We start from the raw sequence: 25,827 nt of genomic DNA on the forward strand, positions 1-25,827 counted from the left end.
AAACAAAGGGAGAGGAAAATGGAATAGCAAATATAATGTAATTTATAGGTACTATTCTATTGACAATAACCTACTTATTTGTCTTTTGATATAGTTTCTCCTAGGAGAGCAAGCATCTGGATATTTGAAAACAAGCAGAGGGCTGGGTTATAGCTAAGGAAAGAATTTTGGCAAAGTAGAAGGTAATAACTAGTAGAAACATGAATTATAATCTATTTATAATTCAAATAAACAAGTTGATTATTTAGCTATCATGTTATACCCTTATTAGCATTGTTAAGAAGAGTCATTGATAAATACTAATTTAAAAATCAGTGCATTTTCACAAATGTGGTATTATTTCATGCCTCTTTTATTTTATAAGAAGATAACATAATTCATAGGAAACTCATGTTTGCAAAAATGGAGTGCCAAATCTGTCACCACTAATAAAATAGGAAATTTCTAAATATGTTTTTATAATGAAGATTAATAAAGTAGAACAATGAGATAATGACCTTGGAAAATGAAAAGTAAATCAAAAGTTAATTTGGGAATTTACTAGCTGTTCTATAAGTGTTGCAGATATTCCTCTTTCTCACAAACAAGATTATCAGTAACTTGAGTATCATAGCAACATCCACTAGCTGGATGCTGAACACAGAATGGGTACTCAGTTCATTCATTCATTCATTTTTTTATCCCAAAATATTTATTGAGTACTCATTATGTGCTAGATGCTAGAGATAAAGCACTGAAAAAGAGAAATATTTTTGTTCAGTCCATATTTCCATGGAACTTACATTAAGCAAATACATACATTGATTGAACGAGTATTTTCAGCTTCATTGTTATAAAGTGAACACCCATGTCACCACTACCCAAATCAAACAAAGTATCAAAAAAACTCTCAACCCCTCCTCAATCACAACCCCTTCTATCTCTATCTTCCAAAGTAGCCATAAAGTTGACTTTTATAGAATAAATCACCATCTTGCCTTTTTTTATACTTCGATCATCCAGTTTTGTATTGCTAAATGTTATGGTTAATTTTTACCTAGTTTTGAAATTTATATAAATTGAATCATTCAGGATTTATGATTTTGTGTCTGACCTCTTTAACTCAATATTATATTTGTTGTATGTGTAGGTGTTGCATCATTTTCATTGCTATCTAGTATGATTCAGTATTTTTGAATGAATATACATTTCTAGGCATAAGTTTTCTCAACATAAAATTAATTCATGCATTTTTCTTATTTTTTCCACAATACATGTGTTTTAGTTATTGTGAAACTTCACAAAAGTGGACTCATACAGCATCTACTCTTTTGTGTCTGTTTTTTTTCCCTCAAAATAATGCTGTTAGAATTTATCTGTGATGTTGTTTGTATTAGTTCATAATTTTAAAATTTCTTACAATACTTAATAGTATCTCAGAGGTCACTGAGGCTCTGTTTATTTTTTTTCAATCTTTATTTTCTCTCTGTTCTTCAGATTGAACAACGTACTTATTTGTTTTATGATTGAGTAGTTGATAATTCATGATCAGATTTGTGTTAAAAGTATCATTCTGGGCACAGTGTAAATACTACATTGAGTATTACAAGAATGGAGACCAGGACGATGGTCAGGACTGGGTTCTAGTGAAAGATGATATTGGCCTAAGCTAAGTTTCAGTAGGAGTGGGAAAAAAGTAGACAGTTTATGAAACATTAAGGAGATAAAATGACACAATTTGACAACGGGTTGTATAAGGTTGGATCTTAAAAAATGGCACCGCAAAACAGAGGAAAGCTTCAAGTGAGCTTTATTAGGGGGCGCTCCCAGGCGAGGTTCACTGGTCCGAGAGAAAGGGGCCAGAGAAGTCGCACCCAGGCGAGGGTTGGGCAAGATTTTATAGGGGAAGAAGGGAAAGGGGTGTGGTGAATCTGGGAGGGCGCAGGGTATTCCTTATTTGGTGGTCTATTCGGGTATCGTGGCAATATCTGGTGCCGGTTGCATCAGTCTTGGGACCGTTAGTCCCGCCCCTTGAAAGGCGGGAAGGCTGGGCCAGGTGGAAGGTCCCCAGGTCAGTTCCTGGAACTGGGTGGTCCGGAAAGACTCCAGGTCAGTTTCTGGAACTGGGTGGTCCGGAGAGTTTCGGTCTGATGCAACCTGTGAATCTGATTGCGTTCCCCTGCCTCAGGCCAGTTGGCCTTACAGGTTGAATATTGGTAACCAAGGATGAAACTCGGGTTTCTTTTTCTGTGTTAGTCCTTGTCCTCTGAGAAGCAAATTGCCAGAATAAGAAACGATATTTGGTTTTGATCTAGATTTCAGTAGAAAGATCTGGCCTGGAGGTAGAGATGTCAAAGTCATCAATATATCAATGATAATTGGAGTCAGAGAATTGTGTGAAATTACCCAAGAGGAGTGTGTGATGTGAAGAGGGCCAAACACAGAATTTCTAACTTAAAAGAGTGAGCAAAGGAAGAAGCTCACACAGAGAAGATAAAAAGAAGTTGCTAGAGAAGTAGGAATTAAACCAGAAAAATGGTGCATTAAACATTATCATCAGTGTTAAAAATGCAAGCGAGGTCAAACAAGAATAAAAGGTGTTATTGTATAATGCAAAAGTATAAGAACCTTGATAGCCATGGTGTTAGAAATTGCAGTGAAGAGATGTGGGAATCTCAGTAGATTGTTGCGGGAGTAAACCAGGTTAAAATTCATTGAGTGATGAATGTGAGGTGATGTGGAAACAAGAAACTTTCAATTTTTTTTAGCTTTTTTAAAATTGTTTTAATTTATTTTTAAAAATTCTTTATGTATTTTATTTTTTAATTGAAGTATAGTTGATTTACAATGTTGTGGCAATCTCTGCTATACAGCAAAGTGACTCAGTTTTACACATAGAGACATTCTTTTTTAAATATTCGTTTCCATTATGGTTTATCCCAGAGACTGGATATAGTTCCCTGTTGCTATACAGGAGGACCTTGTTTATCCATTCTAAATGTAATAGTTTGCATCTACCAACCCCCAATTCTCAGTTCATCTCAATCCCCAACCTTGTGGCAACCTTAAGTGTGATTTCTATGTCTGTAAGTCTGTTTCCATTTTGTAGATAGGTTCATTTGTGCCATCTAAAGAAAAAAAAAATGGTTCTGAAGAACCTAGGGGCAGGACAGGAATAAAGAAAAGACGCAGATGTAGAGAATGGACTTGAGGACACAGGAAGGGGGAAGGGTAAGCTGGGACAAAGTGAAAGAGTAGCATTGACATATGTATACTACCAAATGTAAAATAAATAGCTAGTGGGAAGCAGCCACATAGCACAGGGAGATCGGTTCGGTGCTTTGTGACCACCTAGAAGGCTGGGATGGGGGGTGGGGGAGGGAGATGCAAGAGGAAGAGGATATGGGGGTATATATATACATATATTGATTCACTTTGTTATACAGCAGAAACTAACAAAACATTGTAAAGCAATTATACTCCAATAAAGATGTTTAAAAAAACGAAAAAAAAGAAGGATAAATAGGATAACTGAGAAGGAAAATAACTGGACTAGGAATTGATGGGTCCTTTCATTTCTAGCACCTCTCCTGGGTACTCTGGGATGAAATCACCTAAATTAAATCTACCATTTTCAGATTTCTTATCTATAGAATGGAGGTAATGATATATTTTGCTTACCTCGAGGTGCTTAATTATGTATCTGATTAGAAGTTGGTTCTTTTTGGGTGAAAGACATAAGATGGGTAGAGTAATAGGAAGGTGTATTGAGTTTTCTAGCCTTCTTGCCAGAGTAACACAGCTTAGTTGCCCCCTTATGAAGGGTAGGGCAATGTCCTAACAATGGCTGTCAAGGTTCTGACATATCCGTGGTAACCACTGCCTGGTTCATAGCAACCAAACCCACATTGTCTACCTTGTCTACCTTGTCTGATTACAGCTAATTACTAAATGAACTTTTAGTCATCATGTTTTTTTTAAGTTTACAAAGTATTTATATAGAACTTACTATGTGCCAGCACTCTTTTAAGCACTTTATATGTATTAAACTCATTTAATCCTTATTATAACATAACAAAAAGTAGGGGCTATCATTCTTTTTAAGAGACTGTACATGCTAGGAACTGTCCCGGCATTTGGCTTGTACCCAATCACTCTACCAATCCTGCTGAGGTTTCACAATTTAAATAGAAGCCAGGGCTTCCCTGGTGGCGCAGTGGTTGAGAGTCCGCCTGCTGATGCAGGGGACACGGGTTCGTGCCCTGGTCTGGGAAGATCCCACATGCCGCGGAGCGGCTGGGCCCGTGAGCCATGGCCACTGGGCCTGCGTGTCTGGAGCCTGTGCTCCGCAACTGGAGAGGCCACAGCAGTGAGAGGCCTGTGTACCGCAAAAAAAATAATAAATAAATAAATAAATAAATAGAAGCCAGGTTGTTTCCCTGATACATGGAGGTGAAGAAAGCAGCCACTGAACAAATGGGAAAAATGCATCTTTTCCTAAGCAAAAAGAGGTCAGGAACCAACACAGTCATTGACAGTCAATACCAAGACACTTGATCTTGATTTGCCACGACCTCTGTTGTTCATCCAAATACCCAATCGTGACTTAAATTTATAAGTAATAATAAAATAAGCACATCTGCCTGGATAGGGTTTATATTTTATAAAGAAGTTTCACATTCCTCATTTCCTCTGGTGCTCAACAACAAAACCTGTGAGCACAAGTGTACAGAAGAAAGCTAATCTAGCCAGTCATTTAAGCAAGAAAATAAAATAATAGGCATCTAAATTGGAAAAGAAGAAATAAAACTATCTCCATTTGCAGATGACACTATTTTGTATAGAGAAGATCCTAAGGAATCCATTAAAATACTGTTAGAACTAATAAACAGGTTCAGCAAGACTGTAAGATACAAGATCAATATGCAAAACACAACTGTATTTCTATATACGTGAACAATACAAAAAAAAGTTAAAATAATTCCATTTGCAATAGCATCTAAAAGTACAAAATAGTTAGGGATAAATTTAACAAAGTGCAAAATTAATACTGTGAAAACTACAGAATATTTCTGAAAGAAATTTAAGTGGAAAGACATTCCTTTTTAATTGACTGGTATACTTAATATTGTTAGGATTGCAGTACTCCCCAAATCAATCTACAGATTCACCACAATCCCCATAAAAATCCTTGCTGGCTTATTTTCACAGAAATTGACAAGCTGATCCTAAAATTCATATGGAAATTAAGGGATCTAGAACAGCCAAGCCGATATTGGAAAAGAAGAGCAAAGTTGGAGGACTCGCCCTTCCCAATTTCAAAATTTGACATAAAACTCAGTAACAAAGAGAATGCAATATTGACACAAGTGTAGACATATGGATCAATGGCATAGAATTGAGAGTCCAGAAATAAACACTTGCATTTATGAGCAATAGATGTTTGACAAGAGTGACACAAAAATTCAATGCAGAAAGAATAGGCTTTTCAACAACTGGTGTTGGGATAACTGAATATTCACATGCAAAAGAGTGAAGTTGAACCCCTTCCTCAGATCATACACAAAAATTAACTCAAAATGAATCATCGACCTAAATGTAGGAGCTAACCTTTTTTTAATTCTTAGAAGAAAATATGGGAGTAAATTTTTGTGACTTTGGGTTAGGCAAAACATAAATGACATCTTAGACATGATAATAAAAGCACAGTTTATCTAAAAAATTAGATAAATTGAACTTCATCAAAGTTAAAAACTTCTTTGTGACGCAAAGGATAGCATGAAATGAAACAGCCATTCATTGAATGGGAAAAATATTTGTAAATCATATATCTGATAAGAGACTTGTATCTAAAATATAAAAAAACAGTTATAACTCAATATTAAGAAGACAACCCAAACTTTTAAAAGGTCAAGAGATCTGAATAGGCAGTTCTCCAAAGAAGATATAAAAATGGCCAATAACCACATGAAAAGATGCTCAACATCAGTAGTCATTAGTGAAAGGCAAATCAAAACAACAAAGAGATACCCCTTAATACCCATTAGAATGGCTGTTAAAAATAAAACATAAAAAAGTTGGGGGAAACAGCAAGTGTTGGCAAGGATGTGGAGAAATTTGAACCTTCATGCATTGCTGGTGAGATAAATGGTGAAGTTGCTGTGAAAAGCAGTTTGGTAGTTTCTCAAAATCTTAAATCCAGATATGGCCCAGCAATTCCATTCTTAGATATACACCCAAAAGAACTAAAAACAGGTGTTCAAACAAAGGCGTTTTACAGGGATGTTCTTAGTAATACTATAGCCAAAAATTGGAAACAACCCAAATGTTCATCAACTAATTGAACCTATTTTTGAAATGTGGTATATGCATACAGTGGAATATTATTCAGCCATAAAAATCAGTGAAGTTCTGATAACATGCTAGAACATGATCAACCTTGAAAACATTGTGCTATTTTAAGGAAGCCAGACACAGAAGGCCACATATTGTATGGCTGAGTTTATATGAAATGTCAAGAATAGGCAAATCTGTAAATATAGAAACTAGATTAGTGCTTGCCTAGGGCTAGAGGTTGGGAGGAGTGGGGAATGACTGCTTAATGGGTACAGGGTTTCTTTTGAGGGGCTATGAAAATATTCTAAAATTGATTTTGGTGATGGTTGTAGTACTGTGTGAATATACTAAAAACCAATGTATTGTACACTTTAAATGGGTGAATTATATGGTATGTGAATTATAACTCAAGAAAGGAAGGGAGGAAGGAAGGAAAGGCAGAAGGGAGGAAGGAAGGAAAGAAAGGAAGAAGTTAACATAAGGTTGACCCTTGGTTGGTTTCTGAGATTTGACTGGTAAACTGTCCCTTATACTGATAAAAATAATTCCCTAAATAAGTATGGTTTGCTATACCTAGACCGTTTGTGCAAGTGATAAGATTTCCTTCTGGGAGTCTGGAATTTTAATATGTGCTAGGCAGGGGCTACCTAAGTGATCAGCGCTCAGTAAAAATCTGAGCACTGGGTTTGTTTCTCTGGGCAGAAACATCACACACGTATTGCTGCATTTTCATTGCTGGGGGTAGCACTATGTGTGGCCACTCAGGAGGGACAAAGATTAAGGAAGCATATACTTGGCTTCCCCCAGACTCCTCTTTTGCCTTTTTTCCTTATGATCTGGCTGTGTAACCTTACTACATCACTTCAGTGTGTTTTAGCTGTGAGAAAATCTATGTACTGTGTCCCATGAGTCCTCTTAGTGAATCTGGGAATGTGGGAGTGGTTTGGGGGACCCCTGACACACCATTGACTGAGGTAGAATTCACTAGAATGACCCTGACTCATTGAAATATGGCTATAGTGCTCTTTGGGGAAAAGCAAGTGAGAGGGGTGAAGGATGGCAAGACCCTGGTCTCTGGGTGATTATGGAGTCATACGTGGTATGAAACAGCAGCTGAGGGGCTGTCTTTGGTGAGAGATGAGAGTTACCTATGAAATTCAAAATGATAGATCCAATTCCAGATGCTTTTGGTTTTTCTAGCTAAGGTGGGGAGAAAAGTTAGCCCAGGTGATGCCTTTGGTTTTTGGTTTCTGCCAGGTGGGAGGAGAAGAGACCCAAACATTCCCCAAAATGGGCTTTGGATGGTGAAAAGTCAATAAAAAGTAGTTTGTAATTGTTCTCTTCTCCAAGTGGCAGGAAACATAATCCCAGAAATCCTAAAGTAGAGCTTTGAGTGGAGCAAAAATGTTACAGATCTGCATTGCTCTGTCCTCCAAGTAGGATGAAAAAAGGTTAAATGAGTTCACAGGGCTGGAGCAAAGCTTTAGATAAACCAGAGGAGAAAAAAATGAAACCACTCCAGCCTTGCTGCTGTCACTGCTGCAGCAGCAACTCCACCCCCATCTTAATCCTTTATTTGCTAAATTTACTGCTAGGTGTTTGCATAGACTTGCAATGAGATCAAAGGGAGAGGGTGATTTTAACAAATGGCTTTGTATTTAGTGGCTGTAGCATCTCAGTGCATGATCAAAATGCACCTAAAATGTGATATGTTTGCAATTTCATAAATTTTAAAGAGAAAGGTCTTCACACACCTACACAATTTAGTGGAATACAACTTCCTTGCTGGTGGGTGCACTGAAATTTAAACGCTTTGAGTTTTGGAAACAAAACAGTTCTCTATAGGTGATGATTTTTTTGTTGCTGTTGTTTTTGTTTTTGCCTATTGGAGCCCCTGGAAAAAAGGAAAATAAGATAAAAAGAGAGGCAATTGTCACATGGAGAAGTATTTTTTTGTTTATTAATAATAAACTCTTATAAAAATTAGATGTCTGACCCCCAGAGACTGATGATTTTCCTGCCTGAGGTACATGTTATAAAGGGGGTCAATTTGGACTCTAAGACTTACAAGATAAAACGGGCTTTGGGAAACCTTGCTTCAGCTCTTGGATTTGGAACACAGAGGCTGGCCCTACTGTATCTAGACTTTGGGGTTCCCAAAGCAAAGCCACTAGCTTTTTGGAATCCTGAATTCTCAGACCTTAATTTTTTGGATCTGACTCTAAACTGAAACCTTTTACTGTCTGCTATGAGCTGTTTTCATCTCAGTAAGATCTGTGCTGAAATGAAAGCAGGCATGTGCACAATGAATAGAACCCAGGCCCTTGGACCTTTACAGATTTAAGATACCCTTCCGTGAGCCCATACTTGATGACAACACTACTGATGCTGGCAGGACTGTCTGGGTCACTCACAGATGTCCATGAGATAGAGCTAGTTTTCTGATGGGATCATCTGAAGTCGAGCAGCTCATAGGCTGTATATTTCTGACACAGAATAACTACATTTGTACTGTGCCTGAGTGGATACCTCAGACCAAGTAAAAAAGGTTAATATAGAAACTTGAGGAAGCTACCAGCTTTCAAAGATAAACCCTTATGGCTAATGGGATTTATTTTAACTGCCTAAATCTAGGACAGTGGAGGGCATAACTGAAGCAAGACTAGTGTACCTATGTGACCAGCCTCCGATTAAAACCTTGGGTGCTGAGTCTGTAATGAGTTTCCCTGGTAGACAACTCTTCACATGGTGTCTTGGAAACCACCCAAACAATAGGCAAATAAAATCATTCTCCACATTTTTATAGATGACAAAATGGACGTTCAGCTCTACTGGTCAAAATGATAATTTTACTTTTAACCAAGTAACTCTACACAAGAGAAAATATAAGACGTGCACATGGCTATGTACACAAGGTCGTTGATTAAAATAGTAAATTTTTCTGCAAATGAAAACATCAAAGAGATGACACTTCACATCTGTCAGAATGGCTATCATCAAAAAGTCTACAAATAACAAATGTTGACGAGGATGTGGTGAAAAGGGAATTGTTGTACACTGTTGGTGAGAATATAAATTGGTGCAGCCACTATGGAAAACAGTATGGAGGTTCCTCAAAAAACTAAAAATAGAACTACCATATGATCTAGCAATTCCACCCCTGGGTATATATCCACAAAATATGAAAACACTAATTTGAAAAGATACATGTACCCCAATATTCATAGCAGCATTATTTACAATAGCCAAGCTATGGAACTATGGAAGCAACCAAAGTACCCATCAACAGACAAATGGATAAAGAAGAAGTGGCATATGTGCATACACACACACACACACTCACACACACACACACACTCACACACACACACAATGGAATATTACTTAGCCATTAAAAAGAATGAAATTCTGCCTTTTGCAGCAACATGGATGGACCTGGAGAATATTATGCTTAGTGAAATAAGTCAGACAGAGAAAGATAAATATTGTATGATATCACTTTTATATGGACTCTAAAAAATAAAACAAATGAATGTGTATAGCAAAACAGACACAGACTCACAAATATAGAAAGCAAACTAGTGGTTGGTTACCAAAGGCAAGAGGGAAGGGGGTGGGGCAAATCAGGGGTATGGGATTAAGAGGTACAAACAATTATGTATAAAACAGATAAGGAACAAAGATATATTGTATAAAGCAGGGAATTCTAGCCACTATCTTGTAATAGCTTTTAATGGAGTATAATCTGTAAAAATACTGAATTACTATGCTGTATACCTGCAACTAATATAGTACTGTAAATCAACTATGCTTCAAAAAAAAAGGTTACTGCATGACAGAAAAGCTTGGACCAGTATTCTTTCCAAAAAAGATGGCAGGACGATATCAAGAGACAAAAGTCATCCTAACCACCATGCACACCTCCAGCCAAGCACCCAGAAAGGCCACCAGGCACTGACATTTTTCCCAGCATTGGTTTCTCACTTCTTTGGCTGCAGCCTGTAGCCCTGCTACAGGTACCTGTTGGTTTCCGGCTGAGGATCGCTGCACAGCACCCCTGTAAAGTTTATCAGCGCCACCATGCATCCCCAGATGGCGAGTATCTCCTGCAACATTGGCGCCACCAGCTTGAAGTGGTTCTGGGAGAAGCCACTGTAGCAGTTCATAAACAGCTGGTTGAATTGCTGTGGGCAGCCAGAGAGCACCTCTCACTGACTTCAAGAGTGGACAGTGTGCGTGACTTGGTGGCTGGATCCCAGGCCCTATCTTGACACATCTGCAGTGGTTCAGCTATGCTTACTGGTTTAATTTTTCATATGAAGTTTAGAATCAACTCTCTAGTCTCAAGGTGGGATTTTCTTTTGTCGTCTGATTTAGTTGTGTTGGATAGAGTTCAGTACAAGGTTTATAAGGATGGTGATCGACAAATGACTTTAGTGTATCTTAACTAAGGATGAAGCTTGCCTTTTCAACTGTGGCCATATAAAATTACAGTAAGGAAGTAACTGTCAATTCCTACATTATTGAGTGTATGTATATATTTTTTTAAATTTCAAGCATGGTATTGAATTTTGCCAAGTGATTTTTCACCTTTCTATGAAAGTGATATCTAATCTTTTCTATCTTAAAATTACTGATGTGATGAACTACATTAAGAGATTTTCCTCATTTATTTTGTTGTTTCTATTTTTAACTTTTGAACTATATTTTCATGCTTTCTTCTTCATTGTTATATAATATTTAAATCTCTGAATTTTCCCCAATCTCTATTTTACCTGTATTGCATAGATTCTTTTTTTTTAACATCTTTTTTTTACAACTTTATTGGAGTATAATTGCTTCACAATGTTGTATTAGTTTCTGCTTTATAACAAAGTGAACCAGTTATACATATACATCTGTTTCCATAACGCTTCCCTCTTGCGTCTCCCTCCCTCCCAAATTGCTTCACAATGTTGTGTTAGTTTCTGCTGTATAACAAAGAGAATCAGCTATTTGTATACATATATCCCCATAAACCCTCCCTCTTGCGACTCCCTCCCACCCTCCCTATCCCACCCCTCTAGGAGGTCGCAAAGCACTCAGCTGATCTTCCTGTGCTATGCAGCTGCTACCCACTAGCTATCTATTTTACGTTTGATAGTGTATATATGTCCATGATACTCTCTCACTTCATCCCAGCTTACCCTTCCCAATCCCCATGTCCTGAAGTCAATTCTGTACGTCTGCCTCTTTATTCCTGTCCTGCCCGTAGGTTCATTGGAGCCATTTTTTTTTTAGATTCCATATATATGTGTTAGAATATGGTATTTGTTTTTCTCTTTCTGACTTACTTCACTCTGTATGACAGACTCTAGGTCCACCGACCTCATTACAAATAACTCAATTTTGTTTCTTTTTATGGCTGAGTAATATTCCATTGTATATATGTGCCACATCTTCTTTATCCATTCATCTGTTGATGGACACTTAGGTTGCTTCCATGTCCTGGCTATTGTAAATAGTGCTGCAATGAACACTGTGGTACATGACACTTTTTGAATTATGGTTTTCTCAGGGTATATGCCCAGTAGTGGTATTGCTGGGTCATATGGTAGTTCTAGTTTTAGTTTCTTAAAGAAACTCCATACTGTTCTCCATAGTGGCTGTATCAATTTACATTCCCACCAACAGTTCAAGAGAGTACCCTTTCTCCACACCCTCTCGAGCATTTATTGTTTGTAGATTTTTTGATGATGTCCATTCTGACCAGTGTGATGTGATATCACATTGTAGTTTTGATTTGAATTTCTCTAATGATTAGTGATGTTGAGCATTCTTTCATGTGTTTGTTGGCAATCGGTATATCTTCTTTGGAAAAATGTCTGTTTAGGTATTTTGCCCATTTTTGGATGGGGTTGTTTCCTGATATTGAGATGCATGAGCGGCTTGTATATTTTGGAGATTAATCCTTTGTCAGTTGCTTCATTTGAAAATATTTTCTTCCATTCTGAGGGTTGTCTTTTTGTCTTCTTTATGGTTTCCATTGCTGTGCAAAAGGTTTAAGTTTCATTAGGTCCCACTTCTTTATTTTTGTTTTTATTTGATTTCTCTAAGAGGTGGGCCAAAAAGGATCTTGCTGTGATTTATGTCATAGAGTGTTCTCCCAAGGTTTTCCTCTAAGAGTTTTATACTGTCTGGCCTTACATTTAGGTCTTTAATTCATTTTGAGTTGATTCTTGTGCATGGTGTTAGGGAGTGTTCTAATTTCTTTCTTTTCCATGTAGCTGTACAGTTTTCCCAGCACCACTTATTGAAGAGGCTGTCTTATCTCCATTGTATATTCTGGCCTCCTTTATCAAAGATAAGGTAACCATACGTGTGTGGGTTTATCCCTGGGCTTCCTATCCTGTTCCATTGGTCTATATTTCTATTTTTGTGCCAATACCATACTGTCCTGATTAGTGTAGCTTTGTGGTATAGTCTGAAGTCAGAGAGCATGACTCCTCCAGCTCTGTTTTTCTTTCTGAAGATTGCTTTGGCTATATGGGGTCGTTTGTGTTTCCATACAAATTGTGAAATATTTTGTTCTAGTTCTGTGAAAAATGCCATTGGTAGTTTGATAGGGATTGCATTGAATCTGTAGATGGCCTTGGGTAGTATAGTCATTTTCACAATGTCGATTCTTCCAATACAAGAACATGGTATATCTCTCCATCTGTTTGTATCATCTTTAATTTCTTGCATTAGTGTCATAAATTTCTGCATGCAGGTCTTTTGACTCCTTAGGTAGGTTTATCCCTAGGTATTTTTTGTTGTTGTTGTTACAGTGGTAAATGGGAGTGTTTCCTTAATTTCTATTTCAGATTTTTTGTCGTTATTGTATACGAATGCAAGAGATTTCTGTGCATTAATTTTGTATCCTGCTACTTTTCCAAATTCATTGATTAGCTCCAGATGTTTTCTGGTAGCATCTTTAGGATTCTCTATGTATAATATCATGTCATCTGCAAACAGTGACAGCTTTATTTCTTCTTTTCCAAATTGGATTCCTTTTATTTCTTTTTCTTCTCTGACTGAGGTGGCTAAAACTTCCAAAACTGTGTTGAATAATAGTGGTGAGAGTGGGCAACCTTGTCTTGTTCCTGATCTTACAAGAAAGGGTTTCAGTTTTTCACCATTGAGAATGATGTTTGCTGTGGGTTTGTCATATATGGCCTTGATTATGTTGAGGTAAGTTCCCTCTATGCCTACTTTCTGGAGGGTTTTTAACATAAATGGCTGTGGAATTTTGTCAAAAGCTTTTTCTGCATGCATCTATTATTGTATGGTTTTTATCCTTCAGTTTGTTAATATGGTGTATCACATTGATTGATATGCCTATATTGAAGAATCCTTGCATACCTGGGATAAACCCCACTTGATCATGGTGCATGATCTTTTTAATGTGCTGTTGGATTCTGTTTGCTAGTATTTTGTTGAGGATTTTTGCATCTATGTTCATCAGTGGTATTGGCCTGTAATTTTCTTTTTTTGTGACATCTTTGTCTGGTTTTGGTATCAGGGTGATGGTGGCCTCATAGAATGAGTTTGAGAGTGTTCCTCCCTCTGCTATATTTTGGAAGAATTTGAGAATTATAGGTGTTAGCTCTTCTCTAAATGCTTGATAGAATTCGCCTATGAAGCCCTCTGGTCCTGGGCTTTTGTTTGTTGGAAGATTTTTAATCATGGTTTCAATTTCATTGCTTGCGTTGGTCTGTTTATATTTTCTATTTCTTCCTGGTTCAGTCTCAGAAGGTTGTGCTTTTCTAAGAAGTTGTCTATTTCTTCCAGGTTTTCTAATTTATTGGCATATAGTTTCTTGTAGTAATCTCTCATGATCCTTTGTATTTCTGCAGTGTCACTATTTACTTCTCCTTTCTCATTTCTAATTCTGTTGATTTGAGTCTTTGCCCTGTTTTTCTTGATGAGTCTGGCTAATGGTTTATCAATATTGTTCATCTTCTCAAAGAACCAGCTTTTAGTTTTATTGATCTTTGCTATTGTTCCTTCACTTCTTTTTCATTTATATCTGATCTGATTTTTATGATTTCTTTCCTTCTGCTAACATTGGGTTTTTTTGTTCTTCTTTTTCTAATTGCTTTAGGTGTAAGGTTAGGTTGTTTATTTGAGATTTTTATTGTTTCTTGAGGTAGGATTGTATTGCTATAAACTTCCCTCTTAGAACTGCTTTTGTTGCATCCAATAGATTTTGGGCTACCATGTTTTCATTGTCATTGGTTTGTAGGTATTTTTGGATTTCCTCTTTGATTTCTTCAGTGATCTCTTGGTTATTTAGTAGCATATTGTTTAGCCTCCATATATTTATTTATACAGTTTTTTTTCCTGTAATTGATATCTAGTCTCATAGTCTTGTGGTCAGAAAAGAATCTCGATACGATTTCAGTTTTCTTAATTCTACCAAGGCTTGATTTGTGACCCAAGATATGATCTATCCTGGAGAATGTTCCATGAGCACTTGAGAAGAAATTGTATATGTTGTTTTGGGATGAAATGTCTTATAAATATAAATTAAGTCCATCTTGTTTAGTGTGTCATTTACAGCTGGTGTTCCCTTATTTATTTTCATTTTGGATGATCTTTCCATTGGTGAAACTTCAGTGTTAAAGTCCCCTACTATTATTTTTTAAAAAACATCTTTATTGGAGTATAATTGCTTTAAAATGGTGTGTTAGCTTCTCCTTTATAACAAAGTGAATCAGCTGTCAGTATACATATATCCCCATATCTCCTCCCTCTTGCATCTCCCTCCCATGCTCCCTATCCCACCCCTCTAGGTAGTCACAGAGCACCGAGCTAATCTCCCTGTGCTATGCGGCTGCTTCCCAGTAGCTGTCTATTTTACATTTGGTAGTGTATATATGTCCATGCCACTCTCTCACTTCGTCCCAGGTTGCCCTTCCCACTGCCCATGTCCTCAAGTCCGTTCTCTACGTCTGCATCTTTATTCGTGTCCTGCCCTTAGGTTCATCAGAATCATTTTTTTTTTTTAGATTTCATTTATATGGTTTAGCATACAGTACTTGTTTTTCTCTTTCTGACTTACTTCACTCTGTATGACAGATTCTATGTCTATCCACCTCACTACAAATAACTCAGTTTTGTTTCATTTTATGTCTAATATTCAGTTGTATGTATGTGCCACATCTTCTTTATCCATTCATCTGTCAGTGGACACTTAGGTTGCTTCCATGTCCTGGCTATTGTAAATAGTGCTGCAATGAACATTGTGGTATTTGACACTATTGGAATTATGGTTTTCTCAGGGTATATGCCCAGTAGTGGGATTGCTGGGTCATATGGTAGTTCTAGATTTAGTTTCTTAAGGAACCTCCATACTGTTCTCCATAGTGGCTGTATCAATTTACATTCCCACCAACAGTGTAGGAGTGTTCCCTTTTCTCCACACCCTCTCCAGCATTTACTGTTTGTAGAATTTTTGATGATGGCCAATCTGACTCGTGTGAGGTGATACGTCATTGTAGTTTTGATATGCATTTCACTAATGATTAGTGATGTTGAGCATCCTTTCATGTGTTTGTTGGCAATCTGTATATCTTCTTTGGAGAAATGTCTGTTTACGTTTTCTGCCCATTTTTGGATTGGGTTTTTCATTTTTTTGATTTTGAGCTGCATGAGCTGCTTGTAAATTTTGGAGATTAATCCTTTGTCAGTTGATTCATTTGCAAATATTTTCTCCCATTCTGAGGGTTATCTTTTCCTCTTATTTATGGTTTCCTTTGCTGTGCAAAAGCTTTTAAGTTTCATTAAGTCCCATTTGTTTATTTTTATTTCCATTTCTCTAGGAGGTGTGTCAAAAAGGATCTTGCTGTGATTTATGTCTTAGAGTGTTCTGCCTATGTTTTCCTCTAAGAGTTTGATAGTGTCTGCCCTTACATTTAGAATTTTAATCCATTTTGTGTTTATTTTTGTGTATGCTGTTAGGGAGTGTTCTAATTTCATTCTTTTCCATGTAGCTGTCCAGTTTCCCCAGCACCACTTTTTGAAGAGGCTGTCTTTTCTCCATTGTATATTCTGGCCTCCTTTATCTAAGATAAGGTGACCATATATGTGTGGGTTTATCTCCGGGCTTTCTATCCTGTTACATTGATCCATATATCTGTTTTTGGGCCAGTACCATACTGTCTTGATTACTGTAGCTTTGTAGAATTGTCTGAAGTCTGGGAGACTGATTCCTCCAGCTCCGTTTTTCTTTTTCAAGATTGCTTTGGATATTTGGGGTAATTTGTATTTCCATACAAACTGTGAAATTTTATGTTCTATTTCTGTGAAAAATGCCATTGGTACTTTGATAGGGATTGCACTGAATCTGTAGATTGCTTTAGGTAGTATTTTTTTTTCACAATGTTGATTCTTCCAATTCATGAACATCATATATCTCTCCATCTCTTTGCATCATCTTTAATTTCTTTCATCAGTGTCTTATAGTTTTCTGTATACAGGTCTTTTGTCTCCTTATGAAGGTTTTTTCCTAGGTATTATATTCTTTTTGTTGCAATGGTAAATGGGAGTGTTTTCTTAATTTCCATTTGAGATATTTCATCATTAGTGTATAAGAATGCAAGAGATTTCTCTGCATTAATTCTGTATCCTGCTACTTTACCAAATTCATTGATTAATAACTCTAGTAGTTTTCTGGTAGCATCTTTGGGATCCTCTATGTAAAATATAATGTCATCTGCAAACAGTGACAGCTTTACTTCTTTTCCAATTTGGATTCCTTTTATTTCTTTTTCTTCTCTGATTGCTGTGGCTAAAACTTCTAAAACTCTGTTGAATAATAGTCGTGAAAGTGAAAGCCCCCTACTATTATTGTGCTAATGTTGATTTCCTGTTTTATGGCTGTTAGCATTTGCCTTATGTATTGGTGTGCTCCTATGTTGTGTCCATAAATATTTACAATTGTTATATCTTCTTATTGGATTGATCCCTTGATAATTATGTAGTGTCCTTCTTTGTCTCTTGTAATAGTCTTTATTTTAAAGTCTATGTTGTCTGATATGAGTATTGCTACTACTGCTTTCTTTTGATTTCCATTTGCATGGAATACCTTTTTCCATCCCTTCACTTTCAGTCTGTATGTGCCCCTAGATCTGAAGTGGATCTCTTTTAGGCCACATATATATGGGTCTTATTTTTGTATCTATTCGGCCAGTCTATGTCTTTTGGTTGGGGCATTTAATCCATTTACACTTAAGGTAATTATCGATATGTATGTTCCCATTACCATTTTCTTATTTGTTTTGGGTTTGTTTTTGTAGGTCTTTTCCTTGTCTTTTGTTTCCTGCCTAGAGAAGTTCCTTTAGCATTTGTTGTAAAGCTGGTTTTGTGGTGCTCCTTCCACTCCCAAGTTTTAAATTAGGCCTGGAATAGACCTCCCCCCCTTTTTTTTAATTTATTTATTTTATTTACTTATTTTTGGCTGTGTTGTGTCTTCATTGCTGCCTGTGGGCTTTCTCTAGTTGCAGCAAGCAGGGGCTAGTCTTCATTGTGGTGTGTCAGCTTCTCATTGCAGTGGCTTCTGTTGTTGCATATCATGGTTTCTAAGTGTGTAGGCTTCAGTAGTTGTGGTGCATGGGCTCAGTAGTTGTGGCTCATGGACTCTAGCATGCCGGCTCAGTACTTGTCCCACATGGGCTTAGTTGCTCTGTGGCATGTGGGATCCTCCTGGAGCAAGGCTTGAACCCGTGTCCCCTGCATTGTCTGGCTGATTCTTAACCACTGGTCCACCAGGGAAGACCTACCTCCCTTTTGTGATACAAGATTTTGAGCTTTTTAATCTACATGTCCTTTTTTGTATACTGTGAAGCCCTCTGCAAGCACTTCATATTTGATATTTGCCCCTGGGGCTTCAACCTCACTTGAGGTGGGCTAAATAAATCTTGCAGTTACTTTGTGAAATGTACTTCGTACATTTAAGAAAGTTCTTCTTTGCATGCGTTTTTCCTAATGAAGTACTCTACTCAACTTCCCTGAAGTACCTGATTATCAAGCTAGTTTTCTCTCTAGATAGTGCTGAGATGGTAGCCAGGCAACAAAAAATGATAGCACCTATTGCAGTTTGCCAATATAACTGAGGGTTGTGGAAGACAAAGAAACAAACAAAACTGCAGGAAGCCAAATGTTGGGGTCCTCTCTGTAAATTTACCCCTCAGCCAGGAAATGAACTGAACTGTATTTTTAAATATTAGAATATGGCAGTGTCAGTAATGAAGGAAGTTAATATCTTTAAATCAGACGTACCATGGGGACTCTCCTTTCATTTCAATTAGTGTGTCATCATTTCACAATATAATTTTAAATAATATAATTTTTTAAGGCCGTAATCTCATTTTTGGAGATAAAACTGCTCATCTGATTTAGTTCTTTTGTTGACTTGTGAATTTCTTAAGGAAAGTACATGTGTTTAATCAGACATAAAATTTGAAAGAGTAAAAAATGCAAGATAAGGTAACAAAGCCTCTTGTAATTCAACAATATCAATCATTTCATTAGATTTCACTGAGGAAGCCTCAAAAACAAGTCACCAACAGTTCATTCTTGACCTAGACACCCATGCACTCATGTCCCAAAATCCAACTCTGCTTTTAAGTCAGAATTCAGTCAGCTACTTGGGTAGCTCCAACCTGCTAACCTGTTATCATCAATAGTTCTTTTCCAATCCTGAGAACCCATACTAAATACTCATAAATTCTCTTTCTAAAGATATTTAAATATTTATTAAGCAGGATACAATAGCACAAATACCCCAAAGGAAACTTTTAGCTGGGATTTCTTAACTCTCAGAGACGCAAAATGTAATAGTGATTTTTTTCATTCTTTTTTCCTTCCATGTATCTGTTTACCTATTTATTCCACAGACATTTATTTAGCACCTACTATCTATGAGGAAATGAAATAAACACTGGGAATACATATATCAATAACACAATCCCTGCTCCAAAATACTCATAATCCATTAGAGAGAAAATTACATAAAAGTGCCATTATAATATATGTATTAATAGTAATTACCCTGAGAGATATGTGTTAGTTGTGAGGGGAGTACAGAGAAAGGCAGGCTTGGCATCCAACTTTTTTCAACACTATTTATTTTATCAACTTCTTTCTTTTCACTCTCTTTTTCCATAGCATCCAGCTTCAGTTCACTTAGAAGAACAAAGGCTTTAAATTTTTTAAAAGAACGCAAAGGAATTTCATATCCACAGAATAAGGCTGTGAATGATAAAGTGAGCTTTAAGTGTCAGACTTAACTGTCTATTGACATTGTATATTGTTTTCTAAATGTACTTTGCTTTCAGTTTTGAAATGTCTAAATAGGTTAGGAAATGTGCTTATCACTAGAATTTACAAGTGCCCTGCTTGCCAGATAAACTAACATCCACTTATGACAGAATATCAATTTCCATCTTGGAATATGGAATTTAAAGATCAGTCAACAAATTAAAACAATTTGTCTTAATTGGTAGTGAAGTTTTTAAATACTTTTTGAAAATTCTATATGTTTTTTGAAAAACCAATAATTGAAAATTACCTGGCAATTGTAGATAACAAAGGGTTGTCTTTTTGTTTTAATATAGGTTTTTCTCTATGTTTTGTTTAATTCATCAGGCAATTTTGAGCATGCATTATGTGGAAAATGCTATGCTTAGTACTCTGGGAGAATAATTTCACACAGGCCCTGTTCTTAGGGAGCTTATAATACACAGTCACAGAAATAGAATTGTGGAACTGGAAAATCTTATAAATCTTATCTGGTCTAATAGCCTAATTTTCTACTTTAGCTTATCTAATACTTGGTGAAAACTTTGTAAGTGGCACACATAAATTATTGTACCCAGGATCACACATGTGATAAATAGCAACGTCAAAATTTCAATCCATGGAGATGGATTCATAGCCCATACCTCTTAATAAACTACACTATAGTTTGAGATGAGGAAAACATGGCTTAGAGGATGAAAAAGACTTATCACCCAGAGTCACAAGCTGTTTAGTGTCTAAGACAGGATTAAAACCCACATCTCCCAATGATCTACCAAGTGTTGTCCATTATTCCATTCTAAATTAATAATTCATTTTCATGCAAAATGGCAGAAGAATGAAACTAATTCTTATTATGATATTTATTAGTTTGAGAAACCAGATATACATAAAAATACAGCTAATGGGTAGCAAAAGAAATATAATGAGCTGTGTAGTAACATGGGTTTTTTTGTACCATCAGTATAACTCACTGGTATCTTTTTAGAGGTGGTCAGCATGCCTGCTTAAAGTAGCAGCATTACTGAGTTAGACAAATATAAATGTTATTCATAACACAGTTTTGACAGTAAAGTCAGCAGTGCACAGAAAATGCATGTTGCAAAATAGTCAACAATCAATTCAGGCATTAAAAAAGCTCTGACTGGGATGCAAAAGGTTGCAGTAATTCTCTGCTTACAGATCCAAGTATGTGTAGTAAAATGCAAAATGGAAAGCCATCTTAAGGGAAATGCCTTTTGAAATCCATTTGAATGAAATCAAGGAACTGTTTGAACACGTGACATCACCTGGTGTCTAGATTATTCTCTGGACAGCGAAGAATATAAGATCTATCCTGTTCTAAGGGTACAAGGCAACTTATTTCCAGATATTGCCCTAATAAATAGCCAACAGTATCAAATGAAAGTTGACTCATTTCAGTGTATCAAAGTTTGATAAAGGTACATTCCATAAAATCATTTTTTAAATCACTTTTGCCAAAAATGTCAAGATCACAAGGTTTTCAAGATCACCATGCCAAATAGAAAGTCGTTGTAGCTAATGCCTTTGATGCTAAATTACAGTATGGTTCTCTCACAGAGATATATACATTCCTTGCTTCAAAGGCAAGACTTAGAATTTTGGAAAAGAAACAATTCTGACAAATCAGGAATTAGAATCTAAAGCATAGGTAATTTTGGGGACTGACTATTTAAAGAAAAGAGTTCTGAGCGGATTCCCCAGGATATGTACCAGAAAAATAAGAGCATATAAAGGGAAGCTGAAATGATTTTATCTTAAAATTTAGGAATATATTTTTTCTGATTTGGGAGAAATGGGATGAGATTGGGAGGGAGAAGAACTTGAACAGGTAATAAATTGAGGTGCCTCCAATCTTCTTCCATATATTCCCTGAGCTACTGGAGTGAACTAAATCCCATCAGGTACTAAAAGATGAAAGTAGTCTGACACTATGGAAAATATGAGTATTTTGTGAATAATGCAATTACAAAGCAGTGCCACCAATCAGATGAATTCTTGGTGCTTTTGTTGAGAAGGAAGTTTTGGCAGACTCACAATTGAAAATGTGGTTACAGATGCTCTAATGATGATAATTACTTATTGAGGGTATTCTAAATAACAGTCTTCAGTTTGGCATCTCTGTTGCCTCCAGGACATGGTACTTCCTTCTTTGATGGCATATTTCAATACTATCCTGATCCTGGGCTTAGCAGAGAATGTATTTGCCAGAAGACTTCAAGATGTCCTTCATTATTTCAGTGTATTTGGTAGCGGAAAGAACAAATAGAAATGGGGCAGCAGATCTTATAATACTTGCTTCTTACACAACTTTTCAATTTTTGGAGAAATTACCCACACCCTATACAAGACACTGAAGCCTTATACCTTATTATCCTTCCAAACAAAGTCAAGTCTCCCTGCACTTCTCTGCCAAGTTGCCTGTCTCAGAATGTCAGGGGCTCTTGGCTCCCTGTTATGTGCTATTTTCACAGAGGTGAATGTGAGCCACTGTATCTTATAAATGATATTTCTTCATTTGTTCACTCACCAGGTGTGCAGTGTTTAATTTCATTTGCTCAGGTTTATACCAAGCCACTCAATAGTAAATATGGAACAGATGTAGCCTATGTCGATGTCCTGTTTGTCTGCTACTACAGATTCTAGATAAAGTTGTGTCATCAACATTAAAGAACAGCAGATGGACAAGGACATAGTGCTTGGAAAACCCACATGTAAAGGAGTAAATTGAGCTAGGAAGAGAAAATGAGTAGAAGAACTCAGAGATAGGAGGAGGACCAGGGGAGTACAGCAAAAATAAGAAGTCCAGACCCATGAGAGTCAATGGTGTGATACCATCAGGGTCCAAATACCTGAGAAACAGTAGAGATAATGGTGTACATTTCAGTCCAAATCTGAAGCCAAAAAAACCTGATGTTCCAACTCAAATGCAGGCAGTAAGTTAAGCAAAATGAGAAGACAGAGAAATATGCAGCAGATGAAGGAGCAGAGTAAAAAAACCCACCAGACCAAACAAATGAAGAGGAAATAGGTAGTCTACCTGAAAGACAATTCAGAGTAATGATAGTAAAGATGACACAAAATCTTGTAAATAGAATGGAGAAAATTCAAGGACCTAGAAGAACTAAAGAGCAAACAAACAATGATGAACAACACAATAAATGAAATTAAAAATTCTCTACAAGGAATCAATAGCAGAATAACTGAGGGAGAAGAATGGATAAGTGATCTGGAAGATAAAATAGAGGAAATAACTACTGCAGAACAGAAAAGAATTGAGGACAGTCTCAGAGACCTCAGGGACAACATTAAATGCACCAACATTCGAATTATAGGGGTCCCAGAAGAAGAAGAGAAAAGAAAGGATCTGAGAAAATATTTGAAGAGATTATAGTTGAAAACTTCCTTAAAATGGGAAAGGAAATAGTCAATTAAGTCCAGGAAGCACTGAGTCCATTATAGGATAATCCAAGGAGAAACACGCCAAGACACATATTAATCAAACTATCAAAAATTAAATACAAAGAAAAAATATTAAAAGCAGCATGGGAAAAGCAACAAATGACACACAAGGAAATCCCCATAAGGTTAACAGCTGATCTTTCAGCAGAAACTCTGCAACCCAGAAGGGAGTGGCAGGACATATTAAAAGTGATGAAAGGGAAAGACCTACAACCAAGATTACTCTACCCAGTTAGGATCTCATTCAGATTCAACAGAGAAATTAAAATCTTTAAAGACAAGCAAAAGCTAAGAAAATTCAGCACTACCAAACCAGCTATATATATATATATTTTTTTTTTAGACAGTGAAAGTAGCATTTGTTATTTAAATATATTCAGTATCTGTACATACAGCTGTTTTATTCTTTTTTTTTAATTTAAAAAATTTAATCAGTTATCCATATACATATGTTCCCATATCCCCTCCCTTTTGCGTCTCCCTCCCGCCCTCCCTATCCCACCCCTCCAGGCGGTCACAAAGCACCGAGCTGATCTCCCTGTGCTATGTGGCTGCTTCCCACTAGCTATCTACCTTACGTTTGGTAGTGTATATATGTCCATGCCGCTCTTTCGCTACCAAACCAGCTTTAAAACAAATGCTAAAGGAACTTCTCTAGGCAGGAAACACAAGAGAAGGAAAAGATCTACAAAAACAAACCCAAAACAATTAAGAAAATGGTAATAGGAACATACATATTGATAATTACCTTAAATGTAAATGGATTAAATGCTCCAACCAAAAGATATAGACTGGCTGAATGGATACAAAAACAAAACCCGTATATATGCTGTCTTCAAGAGACCCACTTCAGACCTAGGGACATATACAGACTGAAAGTGAGGGGATGGAAAAGTTATTCCATGCAAATGGAAATCAAAAGAAAGATGGAGTAACAATTCTCATATCAGGCAAAATAGACTTTAAAATAAAGGTTATTACAAAAGAAAAAGAAGGACACTACATAATGATCAAGGGATCAATCCAAAAAGATATAACAGTTGTAAATATTTATGCACCCAACGTAGGAGCACCCCAATACATAAGGCAAATGCTAATAGCCATAAAAGTGGAAATCAACAATAATACAATAATAGTAGGAGACTTTAACACCCCATTTTCACCAATGGATAAATCATCCAAAATGAAAATAAACAAGGAAACACAAGCTTTAAATGATACATTAAACAAGATAGACTGATAATTGATATTTATAGGACATTCCATCCAAAAACAACAGAATACACTTTCTTCTCAAGTGCTCATGGACATTCTCCAGGATAGATCATATCTTGGGTCACAAATCAAGCCTTGGTAAATTTAAGAAAATTGAAATCATATCAAGCATCTTTTCCAACCACAATGCTATGAGATTAAATATCAATTAGAGGAAAAAAAACTGTAAAAAAATACAAACAAATGGAGGCTAAACAATACACTACTAAATAACAAAGAGATCACTGAAGAAATCAAAAAACACCCAGAAACAAATGACAGTGAAAACACGATGACCCCAAACCTATGGGATTCAGAAAAACAGTTCTAAGAGAGAAGTTTATATCAATACAATCCTACCTCAAGAAACAAGAAAAATTTCAAATAAATAACCTAACCATAATCCTACAGCAATTAGAAAAAAAAAACAACCCAAAGTTAGCAGAAGGCAAGAAATCATAAAAATCAGACCAGAAATAAATGAAAAAGAATGGAAGGAAACAATAGCAAAGATCAATAAAACTAAAACCTGGTTCTTTGAGAAGATGAACAATATTGATAAGCCATTAGCCAGACTCATTAAGAAAAACAGGGAAAAGACTCAAATCAACAGAATTAGAAATGAAAAAGAAGGAACAACTGGCACTAAAGACATACAAAGGATTTTGAGAGATTACTACAAGCAACTATATGCCAATAAAATGGACAAACAGGAAGAAATGGACAAATTCTTAGAAAAGCACAACCTTCTGAGACTGAACCAGGAAGAAATAGAAAGTATAAACACACCAATCACAAGCACTGAAATTCAAACCATTATTAAAAATCTTCCAACAAACAAAGGCCCAGGGCCAGATGGCTTCACAGGCAAATTCTATCAAACATTTAGAGAAGAGCTAACACCTATCCTTCTCAAACTCTTCCAAAATATAGCAGAGGGAAGAACACTCCCAAACTCATTCTAGAAGGCTACCATCACCCTGATACCAAAACCAGACAAAGAGGTCACAAAAAAAGAAAACTACAGACCAATATCACTGATGAACATAGATGCAAAAATCCTCAACAAAATACTAGCAAACAGAATCCAGCACCACATTAAAAGGATTATACACCATGATCAAGTGGGGTTTATCTCAGGAATGCAAGGATTCTTCAATATACACAAATCAATCAATGTGATACACTGTATTAACAAAGTGGAGGATAAAAACCATATGATAATCACAGTAGATGCAGAAAAAATGTTCAACAGAATTCAACACCCATTTATGATAAAAACTCTCTAGAAAGTAGACATAGAGGGAACTTACCTCAACATAATAAAAGTCATGTATGGCAAACCCACAGCCAGCATCGTTCTCAAGAGTGAACAACTGAAACCATTTCCACTAAGATCAGGAACAAGACAAGGTTGCCCACTGTCACCGCTATTATTCAACATAGTTTTGG

This window comes from Hyperoodon ampullatus (genome assembly GCF_949752795.1).
Source record: "Hyperoodon ampullatus genome assembly, chromosome: X".
Taxonomy (NCBI): Eukaryota; Metazoa; Chordata; class Mammalia; order Artiodactyla; family Ziphiidae; genus Hyperoodon; species Hyperoodon ampullatus.